General features: G+C 44.7%; 28 non-coding genes across 28 annotated transcripts; 9 read left to right on the top strand and 19 right to left on the bottom strand.

The window, feature by feature from the left end:
* Positions 1–142: 142 nt before the first annotated feature.
* On the bottom strand, positions 143–214 carry Trnac-gca (transfer RNA cysteine (anticodon GCA)). Its single transcript has one exon. It is a non-coding gene; the product is annotated as a tRNA-Cys (tRNA).
* Positions 215–531: 317 nt separating this feature from the next.
* On the bottom strand, positions 532–603 carry Trnaw-cca (transfer RNA tryptophan (anticodon CCA)). Its single transcript has one exon. It is a non-coding gene; the product is annotated as a tRNA-Trp (tRNA).
* A 118-nt stretch (positions 604–721) lies between these two features.
* Positions 722–793, top strand: Trnaa-cgc (transfer RNA alanine (anticodon CGC)). The gene has a single exon. It is a non-coding gene; the product is annotated as a tRNA-Ala (tRNA).
* A 282-nt stretch (positions 794–1075) lies between these two features.
* Trnac-gca (transfer RNA cysteine (anticodon GCA)) lies at positions 1076–1147 on the bottom strand. The gene has a single exon. It is a non-coding gene; the product is annotated as a tRNA-Cys (tRNA).
* Positions 1148–1464: 317 nt separating this feature from the next.
* On the bottom strand, positions 1465–1536 carry Trnaw-cca (transfer RNA tryptophan (anticodon CCA)). The gene has a single exon. It is a non-coding gene; the product is annotated as a tRNA-Trp (tRNA).
* Positions 1537–1654: 118 nt separating this feature from the next.
* On the top strand, positions 1655–1726 carry Trnaa-cgc (transfer RNA alanine (anticodon CGC)). The gene has a single exon. It is a non-coding gene; the product is annotated as a tRNA-Ala (tRNA).
* Positions 1727–7806: 6080 nt separating this feature from the next.
* On the bottom strand, positions 7807–7878 carry Trnaw-cca (transfer RNA tryptophan (anticodon CCA)). Its single transcript has one exon. It is a non-coding gene; the product is annotated as a tRNA-Trp (tRNA).
* A 118-nt stretch (positions 7879–7996) lies between these two features.
* On the top strand, positions 7997–8068 carry Trnaa-cgc (transfer RNA alanine (anticodon CGC)). Its single transcript has one exon. It is a non-coding gene; the product is annotated as a tRNA-Ala (tRNA).
* Positions 8069–8350: 282 nt separating this feature from the next.
* Positions 8351–8422, bottom strand: Trnac-gca (transfer RNA cysteine (anticodon GCA)). Its single transcript has one exon. It is a non-coding gene; the product is annotated as a tRNA-Cys (tRNA).
* A 317-nt stretch (positions 8423–8739) lies between these two features.
* On the bottom strand, positions 8740–8811 carry Trnaw-cca (transfer RNA tryptophan (anticodon CCA)). The gene has a single exon. It is a non-coding gene; the product is annotated as a tRNA-Trp (tRNA).
* Positions 8812–8929: 118 nt separating this feature from the next.
* Positions 8930–9001, top strand: Trnaa-cgc (transfer RNA alanine (anticodon CGC)). Its single transcript has one exon. It is a non-coding gene; the product is annotated as a tRNA-Ala (tRNA).
* Positions 9002–9283: 282 nt separating this feature from the next.
* On the bottom strand, positions 9284–9355 carry Trnac-gca (transfer RNA cysteine (anticodon GCA)). The gene has a single exon. It is a non-coding gene; the product is annotated as a tRNA-Cys (tRNA).
* Positions 9356–9672: 317 nt separating this feature from the next.
* On the bottom strand, positions 9673–9744 carry Trnaw-cca (transfer RNA tryptophan (anticodon CCA)). The gene has a single exon. It is a non-coding gene; the product is annotated as a tRNA-Trp (tRNA).
* Positions 9745–9862: 118 nt separating this feature from the next.
* On the top strand, positions 9863–9934 carry Trnaa-cgc (transfer RNA alanine (anticodon CGC)). Its single transcript has one exon. It is a non-coding gene; the product is annotated as a tRNA-Ala (tRNA).
* A 282-nt stretch (positions 9935–10216) lies between these two features.
* On the bottom strand, positions 10217–10288 carry Trnac-gca (transfer RNA cysteine (anticodon GCA)). The gene has a single exon. It is a non-coding gene; the product is annotated as a tRNA-Cys (tRNA).
* Positions 10289–10605: 317 nt separating this feature from the next.
* Positions 10606–10677, bottom strand: Trnaw-cca (transfer RNA tryptophan (anticodon CCA)). The gene has a single exon. It is a non-coding gene; the product is annotated as a tRNA-Trp (tRNA).
* Positions 10678–10795: 118 nt separating this feature from the next.
* Trnaa-cgc (transfer RNA alanine (anticodon CGC)) lies at positions 10796–10867 on the top strand. The gene has a single exon. It is a non-coding gene; the product is annotated as a tRNA-Ala (tRNA).
* A 282-nt stretch (positions 10868–11149) lies between these two features.
* On the bottom strand, positions 11150–11221 carry Trnac-gca (transfer RNA cysteine (anticodon GCA)). Its single transcript has one exon. It is a non-coding gene; the product is annotated as a tRNA-Cys (tRNA).
* A 317-nt stretch (positions 11222–11538) lies between these two features.
* Positions 11539–11610, bottom strand: Trnaw-cca (transfer RNA tryptophan (anticodon CCA)). Its single transcript has one exon. It is a non-coding gene; the product is annotated as a tRNA-Trp (tRNA).
* A 118-nt stretch (positions 11611–11728) lies between these two features.
* Trnaa-cgc (transfer RNA alanine (anticodon CGC)) lies at positions 11729–11800 on the top strand. The gene has a single exon. It is a non-coding gene; the product is annotated as a tRNA-Ala (tRNA).
* A 282-nt stretch (positions 11801–12082) lies between these two features.
* Positions 12083–12154, bottom strand: Trnac-gca (transfer RNA cysteine (anticodon GCA)). The gene has a single exon. It is a non-coding gene; the product is annotated as a tRNA-Cys (tRNA).
* A 317-nt stretch (positions 12155–12471) lies between these two features.
* Positions 12472–12543, bottom strand: Trnaw-cca (transfer RNA tryptophan (anticodon CCA)). Its single transcript has one exon. It is a non-coding gene; the product is annotated as a tRNA-Trp (tRNA).
* Positions 12544–12661: 118 nt separating this feature from the next.
* On the top strand, positions 12662–12733 carry Trnaa-cgc (transfer RNA alanine (anticodon CGC)). Its single transcript has one exon. It is a non-coding gene; the product is annotated as a tRNA-Ala (tRNA).
* A 282-nt stretch (positions 12734–13015) lies between these two features.
* On the bottom strand, positions 13016–13087 carry Trnac-gca (transfer RNA cysteine (anticodon GCA)). Its single transcript has one exon. It is a non-coding gene; the product is annotated as a tRNA-Cys (tRNA).
* Positions 13088–13404: 317 nt separating this feature from the next.
* On the bottom strand, positions 13405–13476 carry Trnaw-cca (transfer RNA tryptophan (anticodon CCA)). Its single transcript has one exon. It is a non-coding gene; the product is annotated as a tRNA-Trp (tRNA).
* Positions 13477–13594: 118 nt separating this feature from the next.
* Trnaa-cgc (transfer RNA alanine (anticodon CGC)) lies at positions 13595–13666 on the top strand. Its single transcript has one exon. It is a non-coding gene; the product is annotated as a tRNA-Ala (tRNA).
* Positions 13667–13948: 282 nt separating this feature from the next.
* Positions 13949–14020, bottom strand: Trnac-gca (transfer RNA cysteine (anticodon GCA)). The gene has a single exon. It is a non-coding gene; the product is annotated as a tRNA-Cys (tRNA).
* Positions 14021–14337: 317 nt separating this feature from the next.
* On the bottom strand, positions 14338–14409 carry Trnaw-cca (transfer RNA tryptophan (anticodon CCA)). Its single transcript has one exon. It is a non-coding gene; the product is annotated as a tRNA-Trp (tRNA).
* Between the last annotated feature and the right edge of the window lie 88 nt (positions 14410–14497).

The raw sequence follows: 14497 nt of genomic DNA, 5'->3' as shown, positions 1-14497 counted from the left end.
ACCCTGGCCTGCGATCCCCCCATTGAAATGTTGCTCCAAAGCCTTCGGTATGGCGTGCGGAGTGCATCTCAATCATTTCAAACATGTATTTGCAACTAAATGCGACAATCGTTATTTGTTTTTTCAAGATACTGAAAAATGAAGGGGGCACCCGGGATTGAACCGGGGACCTCTCGATCTGCAGTCGAATGCTCTACGACTGAGCTATACCCCCTTTCACAAACTTTCTATCCCCATAACTTAAGGAAAATTGTTATACTCTGTCTGGCTAAAGACGTCTAATCGAGCAAAATATTGCGTAATCATTATCTCTCAGTTATATATTAGCGTTAAACGATATAAATAACAAAAATATTAGACACTTCGCGCCTGGAGAAAGTGCGAGTCGGCGCCTTCACCTTAATGTCAGAATGCGAAAATTCACTAGTAGCTTTTTTCAAGCAGGTTCTGTTCGTCCGTTCTCTGTAATCGTTTGGTATCTGATTAAATTGACATACTCGTCCATGGCTTCCGTAAACGAAAATTTCACTGTGACCCCGACGTGATTTGAACACGCAACCTTCTGATCTGGAGTCAGACGCGCTACCGTTGCGCCACGGAGTCGACGCTGCTAAGCTCTTATCATGAATAGGTTCCTCGAACACTTACTGTACCGTTCAAACCTAAGAAATAATGACAGTAGGATCCACGAGAGACTCTTCCCAGATGTACTTGCTCTGGCGGGGGTGTAACTCAGTGGTAGAGTGTCTGCTTCGCATGCAGAAAGTCCTGGGTTCAAATCGCAGCTCCTCCAATTTTTGTTTCTCCGTGCAGCAGTATATGAAAACTTTTGCCTAGCACCATATTCTATCAAATTCAGCGTACAAGATTCTTCCCCAAGCAAGTGGATTTCTTACAGTTCGACGCCTTAGCGGGAGGACGATGACCTGCAAGACCCTGGCCTGCGATCCCCCCATTGAAATGTTGCTCCAAAGCCTTCGGTATGGCGTGCGGAGTGCATCTCAATCATTTCAAACATGTATTTGCAACTAAATGCGACAATCGTTATTTGTTTTTTCAAGATACTGAAAAATGAAGGGGGCACCCGGGATTGAAACGGGGACCTCTCGATCTGCAGTCGAATGCTCTACGACTGAGCTATACCCCCTTTCACAAACTTTCTATCCCCATAACTTAAGGAAAATTGTTATACTCTGTCTGGCTAAAGACGTCTAATCGAGCAAAATATTGCGTAATCATTATCTCTCAGTTATATATTAGCGTTAAACGATATAAATAACAAAAATATTAGACACTTCGCGCCTGGAGAAAGTGCGAGTCGGCGCCTTCACCTTAATGTCAGAATGCGAAAATTCACTAGTAGCTTTTTTCAAGCAGGTTCTGTTCGTCCGTTCTCTGTAATCGTTTGGTATCTGATTAAATTGACATACTCGTCCATGGCTTCCGTAAACGAAAATTTCACTGTGACCCCGACGTGATTTGAACACGCAACCTTCTGATCTGGAGTCAGACGCGCTACCGTTGCGCCACGGAGTCGACGCTGCTAAGCTCTTATCATGAATAGGTTCCTCGAACACTTACTGTACCGTTCAAACCTAAGAAATAATGACAGTAGGATCCACGAGAGACTCTTCCCAGATGTACTTGCTCTGGCGGGGGTGTAACTCAGTGGTAGAGTGTCTGCTTCGCATGCAGAAAGTCCTGGGTTCAAATCCCAGCTCCTCCAATTTTTGTTTCTCCGTGCAGCAGTATATGAAAACTTTTGCCTAGCACCATATTCTATCAAATTCAGCGTACAAGATTCTTCCCCAAGCAAGTGGATTTCTTACAGTTCGACGCCTTAGCGGGAGGACGATGACCTGCAAGACCCTGGCCTGCGATCCCCCCATTGAAATGTTGCTCCAAAGCCTTCGGTATGGCGTGCGGAGTGCATCTCAATCATTTCAAACATGTATTTGCAACTAAATGCGACAATCGTTATTTGTTTTTTCAAGATACTGAAAAATGAAGGGGGCACCCGGGATTGAACCGGGGACCTCTCGATCTGCAGTCGAATGCTCTACGCCTTTTTTTTTTTTTTTTTATTTTTGGGCCTCCCATCACCCCTTTTAGCCCATCCTTGCGCTCTCCATAATTCGCCTTCATCGGCGTCGGCTTCTCACGCCATGTACATTATCATAAACTGATGAGACGAAGTTAATCCCTTTATCGTGGAGAAACTAATGTACCCCTTCTTTGGGCTTATTGATAATGTGAAAAAAGAATGAAGTCTTCAGTAGGTAGAAACAGAAGTTATGTTCAGTTTGTTTCCTTCTTCATCGCTGTTTTTTGTTGTCACACTTAAAGCAAATAGTCTTCCTTGACAAAGAAACGTCAGAGGGCATTTCGAAACTGCCTCTTCTCTCTGAAAATGCTTAAAAAACAAACCATATTCGGTGAGAAGCAACTATTTATAATGGCTTCTTGAAAAATAAATTAATAAACGTTGAACTCAAAGAACGGCAATTCCGGTAAAAACTAAAATAATGATTTTTTTTTTTTTTTTTTTTTTTTTTCACGATTGTTAAGTAAGTTAGTAGTGGTGAACACTCTCTTACGTTTGTCTTCTGTGTCCGCAGATATTTCTTGTTAATTCTTTTACATCAAGGTCTTGATTAAAAAATTTGCGTATGTTTCTTTATATTTACTAGTCTTCAGTAACATGTGATGCTCAGTTAGCAGAGAGATCGAAAAATCCTCTTGGCTTTTCTCTTCCTTCGTGAAGAGGTAATGGACCGTTGCCGCTTTCAGCCAATTGACTGCGTTGCGTTTCGTGTTTGGAAAGGGTACATCATCCGGTGTCAAAAAGTCCGCAGGCGTTATAGCGTTAGGTGACGTTCGAAGGATGAGTGCCAGCTTTCGTCGGACATTCAGCCAGATATCTTTAACCTTGTCACACACGAAACGATGTTCTTCGTTATCAATTAAACTACACGTTGCACACAAAGGCGAATCCGCTAAGTGGATCGTATGAAGTTTCGAGTTTGTTGCAACTTTCCTATTTACAACAAAGTACCATGTTGCTTTCAGATGAGTAGCTAAGTTACGGTTATGAATATTTGCCCATATCACTTTCCAGTTAGAACATGGATAGTTTTGTTCTATTTTGTTGTTCTTCTTTTCTCCCATCAATTTGCCATATATTTCTTTTACGTTTGTCATGTCTTTTTCCGGAATTCTTGAACGTAGGTAGCTATATTCTATTAAAAACCATCGTAAATGGTAAAGTCCGCTCGGTATGTGCTGCACATTAATGGGTGGAGAGAGGTCATCTGGAGCTATTTCAGATAGCAAGTGCGCGGCGATACAGCTGCCGGATTGTCTCCATTGTTGAAATGTATTGGAGATGTACAGAGCCTGCGACTTTTTAGTAACATTCGTTAAGTTTAAGCCGCCATTATTAGTGGCGAGCGTCAGAGTGTCATACTGGATTTTAAATATGTGGCCACGGCTCACAAAATAGCCTATTGCTGACATAATTTGTTTGGCGATGCCGGCGGGTATTGGCAGTATCTGGGCGACATAATTGACTTTGGAGGTAATAGAGACGTTCGCTAAAGACACTCTCTGAATTTCATTTAACTGTCGAATACTATGTGTCCGTACACTAGCTCTTATGGTAGTTAGTACTTGTCTATAGTTGGCCGCAATAGTTTGACGTATATTTTTTCGGAAATCAATGCCGAGACACTTCAAGGCTGTTAGCTCACGTAAGTGACCGTGTGTGCGCATGCCAATGCCACATCCGATATTGAATATGCCGGACTTGGTTTTGTTTAACCTCGCGGCTGACGCTCGTTCGTATTTTTCTATTATGTGCATTGCCGTCTCGACTTCCGCTACATTCATAACGAGAAACCCAACATCGTCCGCATAAGCTTTACATATTATTTTGTTTCCTCGTATTTGCAATCCTTGTAACCGCTGAGTCAAGGTAGCGAGCAAAGGTTCGATGGCCATGGCAAAAAGTGCCATGGACAACGGACAACCTTGCCTGACGGAACATGCGATCTCGACTGGCCGGCTAGGCTGTCCATTTATGATGATTCTGGAGGAGTTATTCGTTACCAAACGTCGTATGAGGTCGACGAATCTCGGCGGAAAACCCATTGCGCCCATCGTTTTCAGGAGGTAGGAGTGGCTGATCCTGTCGAAGGCTTTATCGAAATCTAACGACACGATGGCACATTTTAGTCGACATACTTCTGCTATTGAAATTATGTCGCGGTAGTCGGACAGCGTCTGCTGAATTTTCCTATCTTTGCCCACGCTAGACTGATATGGGCCGGTGACGCTGGCCATTACATTTTTAAGTCTGTGGGCTAAGAGCCGCGAAAAAATTTTATAGTCACTGTTCAGCAGAGTGATTGGTCTCAAATTTCCAATTTTCTTGCCAGCCGATTTTTTTGCGATTAACACTATCATACCTTCACGAAAATCTTTCGGTATCTCCTTATTGAGGTTCAGAAGTTCATTACAGATGCATGTAATTCTATGTTTTATATGTTCCCAGAAGACTTGATAAAATTCTGCTGGTATGCCGTCAGCTCCAGGGGATTTATTTTTTGCACTTTGATAGACAGCATAGTGTACATCGTCTTCGGTCGCCTCCGCTATTAGAGCTTCCGCGTACGCGTTACCAACGCGTCCTTGCAGGTGGGTCAGTAAATCGTCCTGTGCTTTTTCGTCTACCTCTTTATGTGAAAACAAGTTGTCGAAATGGGTTAGTATTTCTGCTTTTATGTCGTTGTGCATTGTCAAGGTGGTTCCATTATCAGTTTTAAGCTCCGTCAGTATTTTGCGGAATCCTCGTTTAGTTTCACGAATCACATGATATATCGAAGTGGCTTATTTTTGCGCCACAGTCTCTGCTCTTGACCTTATTTGGTATCCTTCAAGCTGTTGTCGCCTTAATGTCAGTATTTTTGCCTGGAATTTTTTAATTCTCCCATGGTTCCCAATAGCTGTAGCACCTTGCAGGTAGAGTTCTCGGAGACAATGAAAGTAAAATTCTATCGTTCTTTTCCGCCAAAAGCTCTTCTCCCGGGAGTAGTTGATGAAACATCTCCGGATCTGAGGTTTGGCGCATTTGAGCCACCAATCCAAGGTCGAGTGGTAAGAGCTGAGTTTGGTCTCGCAGGCTCTCCAAGTGGTGAGAAAGGCTTCTCGACAGGCAGGATCTTTTAAGTGTGAAACATTAAGTTTCCATGGCCCTTTATATCGACAGGTTCCTTGTCGTTCCAAATTTAATGTGCATATATATGCAGCGTGGTCCGAAAAAACGGTTGGCCAAACTTCAGACTGCAGGATGCGGTGTTTCAGATTGGGCGAGACATATATTCGATCCAACCGGCTCGCTGAATGATTAGTGAGGTGGGTAAAGCCGGGTGCCGCGCCGTGCTTTTGCTCCCACGAATCAGTTAAACGGAGGTCGGTGACGATACGTTCCAGGTCCGGCGATTTGTTGTAGTTCGGAGTTTGGTCTTTGGCATGTATGACACTGTTAAAGTCGCCTCCAAGGATGGTATGGGTGCAGTGTACACCAAACAAAGGAACAATTCCCTCCTTAAAAAACTGTGCTCGTTGGCACCGATTGGTAGAACCAGATGGGGCATAGACATTAATAATCCTGGTGTTATAAAGCGTGCCGGCAATGCCTCTGCCGTTAGGCAGTTTTGTTACGTCTGTAATGACAACGCCCTCTTTGAAAAGAAATGCGGTACCCAAATCACATCCAATTCCAGGATTGACTATAGCATTATACCCCTGTATGAAGTCAAGTTCGATGTTTGTTACTTCTTGTAAAAACAAAATGTCCACATCAGCTGCGTACAGGAAATCTTTTAAATTTTGTAAATTAAATGGGCTACAAATTTTATTGATGTTCAGCGTAGCGATCTTATAGGCCTGCAACGGAACTACGTTAGCCAAGACGGGAGTGTAATTAGGAAAAACTCTGGCAACATATCATTTCGAAAAAAAAACATTAAGAAATCTGACCCGAGAGACATATGGACACAAGTCAGTAAAACCGTTCAGACTAGAAATATTCATGACTTGGGAAGGGATCAGTCGGCTTCTCCGTGTCTGGGACAGTATCCGTCGCGGCGATGACATTCAAGACGACGTCATCGCGTGGTGTGGCCATCGTGGTGACTGTAACGGTTCCTGTGGTGTCCATAATTTCGTCCTCCTTTGTAGTGTCGTCGACATCGTCTGCCCACGGATTCGACAGCCCTGTCATCGGTTCGTCATTAAGTGGTGCACTATATTCAGGTGTTTGCTGGTGATTTTTATCTTCGGTTCGGGTAATTGCTACGTCATCGGAGGGCAAACTGGCAGAACCGGAGGTACTATCCAAGGACACAGGGTCTTCGTTAGATGACTGCTGATTGCACTGCAAGTTCTCAGATGCAGATTGACGTATTTTGCCCCCTATTTGCTTCGCCTGTTCACGCAGTTGTGGTGCAGTCTGCTCTGCACCTTGACGCGCGATCCTCCGTTTTTTAGATTTCTTGGGAGATGCGTCTCGTGGTGGACTTTGGACGGTACCTGAAGAAGCCTCAGGTTGCAAAGTAGCACTACTCGAAGTGACTGACGCCAGGTCTGATTTCATTGCACTTGACGGGCTGTGGTCAGTGCCTAAGGCAGCTGCAGGATTCGGAAGAGCACCACTAGAAACGGCTGGTTGCGAGTCCGTTTTCTGTGCACCTGATACGCTTTTGATACCTCCTAAAGAAGCTCCAGGATGCAGAGGAGCACTACCCGAAGCGACTGAGGTCGCGTCCATATCCATTGCCTCATTGGGCGATTCCACGGCGACAAGGGCAGGAGCAGATATGTCTCCGCAGGAGGGTTGAGTGTCTACAGATGCTACACCTGAGTCGGTCGGTTGGTCGGTCGCTTGTGGGTCGGTATTCGTAGTAACTTCGGGGGGCGCAGTGGCACTTGCAAAACCGCGCGCTACGGCGACATATGTCACGGGCAGCGTTGACATAGCAGGGGGCCTGACGGCATCGCCGGCAGGCAGTTGCGCCACTCGCCTTTGAACACAGTCTGCACGAACGTGGCCTGGTAAATTGCAGACAGCACACGTTTTCGGTTGGTCATCATACATCACAACAGCTCTATATCCGCAGACGTTTATAAACGACGGAATGTGCTTCTGCAATTCGACTTTTAATTGGCGCACACCATTCAAAACAGGGAATTTGTGTGCAGCAGACCACCGTTCGGCAATATTACTCAAAACTTTCCCGTATGGAGCAATAACAGCATTTATCTGGTCACTTGTAATTTCAAAGGGAAGTTCAAAGACTCGCACGGTCCGAATACCTAGACCAGCATGGGCAACGGTAACCTCCCCAACATTTCCGTCAGCATGTTTAAATTTCAGAATGCCACCACAAGATCGAACTATCCTTTCACACAATTCTGGACTGGCAAGTTTCACGAAAACCACACTGTTCATAATCGAGAAATGTATGCCGATAATATCATCAAGTCCTATTTTAACATCATCCTCTAACCACTGTTCAACATCAAATGACCTCGGTCGGACAAAGTTGCGATCAAACGTGAATTTCAAAGTATCTTTTCGTTGCGGTTGCGACATCTCTTAATTCTTTTTCATGTCTACACAAATACTATAGACAGCGACGCGTTGCAGCAAGAGCAGAGACTTACCACGCGGAGCTAACGCAGCACAGCACACAGCACGGCACGTCCGACCTCCAGCGCAGCCGCTGGCTGACTGAAATTTCACTGTGACCCCGACGTGATTTGAACACGCAACCTTCTGATCTGGAGTCAGACGCGCTACCGTTGCGCCACGGAGTCGACGCTGCTAAGCTCTTATCATGAATAGGTTCCTCGAACACTTACTGTACCGTTCAAACCTAAGAAATAATGACAGTAGGATCCACGAGAGACTCTTCCCAGATGTACTTGCTCTGGCGGGGGTGTAACTCAGTGGTAGAGTGTCTGCTTCGCATGCAGAAAGTCCTGGGTTCAAATCCCAGCTCCTCCAATTTTTGTTTCTCCGTGCAGCAGTATATGAAAACTTTTGCCTAGCACCAAATTCTATAAAATTCAGCGTACAAGATTCTTCCCCAAGCAAGTGGATTTCTTACAGTTCGACGCCTTAGCGGGAGGACGATGACCTGCAAGACCCTGGCCTGCGATCCCCCCATTGAAATGTTGCTCCAAAGCCTTCGGTATGGCGTGCGGAGTGCATCTCAATCATTTCAAACATGTATTTGCAACTAAATGCGACAATCGTTATTTGTTTTTTCAAGATACTGAAAAATGAAGGGGGCACCCGGGATTGAACCGGGGACCTCTCGATCTGCAGTCGAATGCTCTACGACTGAGCTATACCCCCTTTCACAAACTTTCTATCCCCATAACTTAAGGAAAATTGTTATACTCTGTCTGGCTAAAGACGTCTAATCGAGCAAAATATTGCGTAATCATTATCTCTCAGTTATATATTAGCGTTAAACGATATAAATAACAAAAATATTAGACACTTCGCGCCTGGAGAAAGTGCGAGTCGGCGCCTTCACCTTAATGTCAGAATGCGAAAATTCACTAGTAGCTTTTTTCAAGCAGGTTCTGTTCGTCCGTTCTCTGTAATCGTTTGGTATCTGATTAAATTGACATACTCGTCCATGGCTTCCGTAAACGAAAATTTCACTGTGACCCCGACGTGATTTGAACACGCAACCTTCTGATCTGGAGTCAGACGCGCTACCGTTGCGCCACGGAGTCGACGCTGCTAAGCTCTTATCATGAATAGGTTCCTCGAACACTTACTGTACCGTTCAAACCTAAGAAATAATGACAGTAGGATCCACGAGAGACTCTTCCCAGATGTACTTGCTCTGGCGGGGGTGTAACTCAGTGGTAGAGTGTCTGCTTCGCATGCAGAAAGTCCTGGGTTCAAATCCCAGCTCCTCCAATTTTTGTTTCTCCGTGCAGCAGTATATGAAAACTTTTGCCTAGCACCATATTCTATCAAATTCAGCGTACAAGATTCTTCCCCAAGCAAGTGGATTTCTTACAGTTCGACGCCTTAGCGGGAGGACGATGACCTGCAAGACCCTGGCCTGCGATCCCCCCATTGAAATGTTGCTCCAAAGCCTTCGGTATGGCGTGCGGAGTGCATCTCAATCATTTCAAACATGTATTTGCAACTAAATGCGACAATCGTTATTTGTTTTTTCAAGATACTGAAAAATGAAGGGGGCACCCGGGATTGAACCGGGGACCTCTCGATCTGCAGTCGAATGCTCTACGACTGAGCTATACCCCCTTTCACAAACTTTCTATCCCCATAACTTAAGGAAAATTGTTATACTCTGTCTGGCTAAAGACGTCCAATCGAGCAAAATATTGCGTAATCATTATCTCTCAGTTATATATTAGCGTTAAACGATATAAATAACAAAAATATTAGACACTTCGCGCCTGGAGAAAGTGCGAGTCGGCGCCTTCACCTTAATGTCAGAATGCGAAAATTCACTAGTAGCTTTTTTCAAGCAGGTTCTGTTCGTCCGTTCTCTGTAATCGTTTGGTATCTGATTAAATTGACATACTCGTCCATGGCTTCCGTAAACGAAAATTTCACTGTGACCCCGACGTGATTTGAACACGCAACCTTCTGATCTGGAGTCAGACACGCTACCGTTGCGCCACGGAGTCGACGCTGCTAAGCTCTTATCATGAATAGGTTCCTCGAACACTTACTGTACCGTTCAAACCTAAGAAATAATGACAGTAGGATCCACGAGAGACTCTTCCCAGATGTACTTGCTCTGGCGGGGGTGTAACTCAGTGGTAGAGTGTCTGCTTCGCATGCAGAAAGTCCTGGGTTCAAATCCCAGCTCCTCCAATTTTTGTTTCTCCGTGCAGCAGTATATGAAAACTTTTGCCTAGCACCATATTCTATCAAATTCAGCGTACAAGATTCTTCCTCAAGCAAGTGGATTTCTTACAGTTCGACGCCTTAGCGGGAGGACGATGACCTGCAAGACCCTGGCCTGCGATCCCCCCATTGAAATGTTGCTCCAAAGCCTTCGGTATGGCGTGCGGAGTGCATCTCAATCATTTCAAACATGTATTTGCAACTAAATGCGACAATCGTTATTTGTTTTTTCAAGATACTGAAAAATGAAGGGGGCACCCGGGATTGAACCGGGGACCTCTCGATCTGCAGTCGAATGCTCTACGACTGAGCTATACCCCCTTTCACAAACTTTCTATCCCCATAACTTAAGGAAAATTGTTATACTCTGTCTGGCTAAAGACGTCTAATCGAGCAAAATATTGCGTAATCATTATCTCTCAGTTATATATTAGCGTTAAACGATATAAATAACAAAAATATTAGACACTTCGCGCCTGGAGAAAGTGCGAGTCGGCGCCTTCACCTTAATGTCAGAATGCGAAAATTCACTAGTAGCTTTTTTCAAGCAGGTTCTGTTCGTCCGTTCTCTGTAATCGTTTGGTATCTGATTAAATTGACATACTCGTCCATGGCTTCCGTAAACGAAAATTTCACTGTGACCCCGACGTGATTTGAACACGCAACCTTCTGATCTGGAGTCAGACGCGCTACCGTTGCGCCACGGAGTCGACGCTGCTAAGCTCTTATCATGAATAGGTTCCTCGAACACTTACTGTACCGTTCAAACCTAAGAAATAATGACAGTAGGATCCACGAGAGACTCTTCCCAGATGTACTTGCTCTGGCGGGGGTGTAACTCAGTGGTAGAGTGTCTGCTTCGCATGCAGAAAGTCCTGGGTTCAAATCCCAGCTCCTCCAATTTTTGTTTCTCCGTGCAGCAGTATATGAAAACTTTTGCCTAGCACCATATTCTATCAAATTCAGCGTACAAGATTCTTCCCCAAGCAAGTGGATTTCTTACAGTTCGACGCCTTAGCGGGAGGACGATGACCTGCAAGACCCTGGCCTGCGATCCCCCCATTGAAATGTTGCTCCAAAGCCTTCGGTATGGCGTGCGGAGTGCATCTCAATCATTTCAAACATGTATTTGCAACTAAATGCGACAATCGTTATTTGTTTTTTCAAGATACTGAAAAATGAAGGGGGCACCCGGGATTGAACCGGGGACCTCTCGATCTGCAGTCGAATGCTCTACGACTGAGCAATACCCCCTTTCACAAACTTTCTATCCCCATAACTTAAGGAAAATTATTATACTCTGTCTGGCTAAAGACGTCTAATCGAGCAAAATATTGCGTAATCATTATCTCTCAGTTATATATTAGCGTTAAACGATATAAATAACAAAAATATTAGACACTTCGCGCCTGGAGAAAGTGCGAGTCGGCGCCTTCACCTTAATGTCAGAATGCGAAAATTCACTAGTAGCTTTTTTCAAGCAGGTTCTGTTCGTCCGTTCTCTGTAATCGTTTGGTATCTGATTAAATTGACATACTCGTCCATGGCTTCCGTAAACGAAAATTTCACTATGACCCCGACGTGATATGAACACGCAACCTTCTGATCTGGAGTCAGACGCGCTACCGTTGCGCCACGGAGTCGACGCTGCTAAGCTCTTATCATGAATAGGTTCCTCGAACACTTACTGTACCGTTCAAACCTAAGAAATAATGACAGTAGGATCCACGAGAGACTCTTCCCAGATGTACTTGCTCTGGCGGGGGTGTAACTCAGTGGTAGAGTGTCTGCTTCGCATGCAGAAAGTCCTGGGTTCAAATCCCAGCTCCTCCAATTTTTGTTTCTCCGTGCAGCAGTATATGAAAACTTTTGCCTAGCACCATATTCTATCAAATTCAGCGTACAAGATTCTTCCCCAAGCAAGTGGATTTCTTACAGTTCGACGCCTTAGCGGGAGGACGATGACCTGCAAGACCCTGGCCTGCGATCCCCCCATTGAAATGTTGCTCCAAAGCCTTCGGTATGGCGTGCGGAGTGCATCTCAATCATTTCAAACATGTATTTGCAACTAAATGCGACAATCGTTATTTGTTTTTTCAAGATACTGAAAAATGAAGGGGGCACCCTGGGTTGAACCGGGGACCTCTCGATCTGCAGTCGAATGCTCTACGACTGAGCTATACCCCCTTTCACAAACTTTCTATCCCCATAACTTAAGGAAAATTGTTATACTCTGTCTGGCTAAAGACGTCTAATCGAGCAAAATATTGCGTAATCATTATCTCTCAGTTATATATTAGCGTTAAACGATATAAATAACAAAAATATTAGACACTTCGCGCCTGGAGAAAGTGCGAGTCGGCGCCTTCACCTTAATGTCAGAATGCGAAAATTCACTAGTAGCTTTTTTCAAGCAGGTTCTGTTCGTCCGTTCTCTGTAATCGTTTGGTATCTGATTAAATTGACATACTCGTCCATGGCTTCCGTAAACGAAAATTTCACTGTGACCCCGACGTGATTTGAACACGCAACCTTCTGATCTGGAGTCAGACGCGCTACCGTTGCGCCACGGAGTCGACGCTGCTAAGCTCTTATCATGAATAGGTTCCTCGAACACTTACTGTACCGTTCAAACCTAAGAAATAATGACAGTAGGATCCACGAGAGACTCTTCCCAGATGTACTTGCTCTGGTGGGGGTGTAACTCAGTGGTAGAGTGTCTGCTTCGCATGCAGAAAGTCCTGGGTTCAAATCCCAGCTCCTCCAATTTTTGTTTCTCCGTGCAGCGGTATATGAAAACTTTTGCCTAGCACCATATTCTATCAAATTCAGCGTACAAGATTCTTCCCCAAGCAAGTGGATTTCTTACAGTTCGACGCCTTAGCGGGAGGACGATGACCTGCAAGACCCTGGCCTGCGATCCCCCCATTGAAATGTTGCTCCAAAGCCTTCGGTATGGCGTGCGGAGTGCATCTCAATCATTTCAAACATGTATTTGCAACTAAATGCGACAATCGTTATTTGTTTTTTCAAGATACTGAAAAATGAAGGGGGCACCCGGGATTGAACCGGGGACCTCTCGATCTGCAGTCGAATGCTCTACGACTGAGCTATACCCCTTTTCACAAACTTTCTATCCCCATAACTTAAGGAAAATTGTTATACTCTGTCTGGCTAAAGACGTCTAATCGAGCAAAATATTGCGTAATCATTATCTCTCAGTTATATATTAGCGTTAAACGATATAAATAACAAAAATATTAGACACTTCGCGCCTGGAGAAAGTGCGAGTCGGCGCCTTCACCTTAATGTCAGAATGCGAAAATTCACTAGTAGCTTTTTTCAAGCAGGTTCTGTTCGTCCGTTCTCTGTAATCGTTTGGTATCTGATTAAATTGACATACTCGTCCATGGCTTCCGTAAACGAAAATTTCACTGTGACCCCGACGTGATTTGAACACGCAACCTTCTGATCTGGAGTCAGACGCGCTACCGTTGCGCCACGGAGTCGACGCTGCTAAGCTCTTATCATGAATAGGTTCCTCGAACACTTACTGTACCGTTCAAACCTAAGAAATAATGACAGTAGGATCCACGAGAGACTCTTCCCAGATGTACTTGCTCTGGCGGGGGTGTAACTCAGTGGTAGAGTGTCTGCTTCGCATGCAGAAAGTCCTGGGTTCAAATCCCAGCTCCTCCAATTTTTGTTTCTCCGTGCAGCAGTATATGAAAACTTTTGCCTAGCACCATATTCTATCAAATTCAGCGTACAAGATTCTTCCCCAAGCAAGTGGATTTCTTACAGTTCGACGCCTTAGCGGGAGGACGATGACCTGCAAGACCCTGGCCTGCGATCCCCCCATTGAAATGTTGCTCCAAAGCCTTCGGTATGGCGTGCGGAGTGCATCTCAATCATTTCAAACATGTATTTGCAACTAAATGCGACAATCGTTATTTGTTTTTTCAAGATACTGAAAAATGAAGGGGGCACCCGGGATTGAACCGGGGACCTCTCGATCTGCAGTCGAATGCTCTACGTCTGAGCTATACCCCCTTTCACAAACTTTCTATCCCCATAACTTAAGGAAAATTGTTATACTCTGTCTGGCTAAAGACGTCTAATCGAGCAAAATATTGCGTAATCATTATCTCTCAGTTATATATTAGCGTTAAACGATATAAATAACAAAAATATTAGACACTTCGCGCCTGGAGAAAGTGCGAGTCGGCGCCTTCACCTTAATGTCAGAATGCGAAAATTCACTAGTAGCTTTTTTCAAGCAGGTTCTGTTCGTCCGTTCTCTGTAATCGTTTGGTATCTGATTAAATTGACATACTCGTCCATGGCTTCCGTAAACGAAAATTTCACTGTGACCCCGACGTGATTTGAACACGCAACCTTCTGATCTGGAGTCAGACGCGCTACCGTTGCGCCACGGAGTCGACGCTGCTAAGCTCTTATCATGAATAGGTTCCTCGAACACTTACTGTACCGTTCAAACCTAAGAAATAATGACAGTAGGATCCACGA

Source organism: Schistocerca gregaria, chromosome 3 (assembly GCF_023897955.1).
Source record: "Schistocerca gregaria isolate iqSchGreg1 chromosome 3, iqSchGreg1.2, whole genome shotgun sequence".
In the NCBI taxonomy this organism is placed as follows: domain Eukaryota; kingdom Metazoa; phylum Arthropoda; class Insecta; order Orthoptera; family Acrididae; genus Schistocerca; species Schistocerca gregaria.
This window is presented reverse-complemented; position numbering and strand designations above follow the sequence as displayed.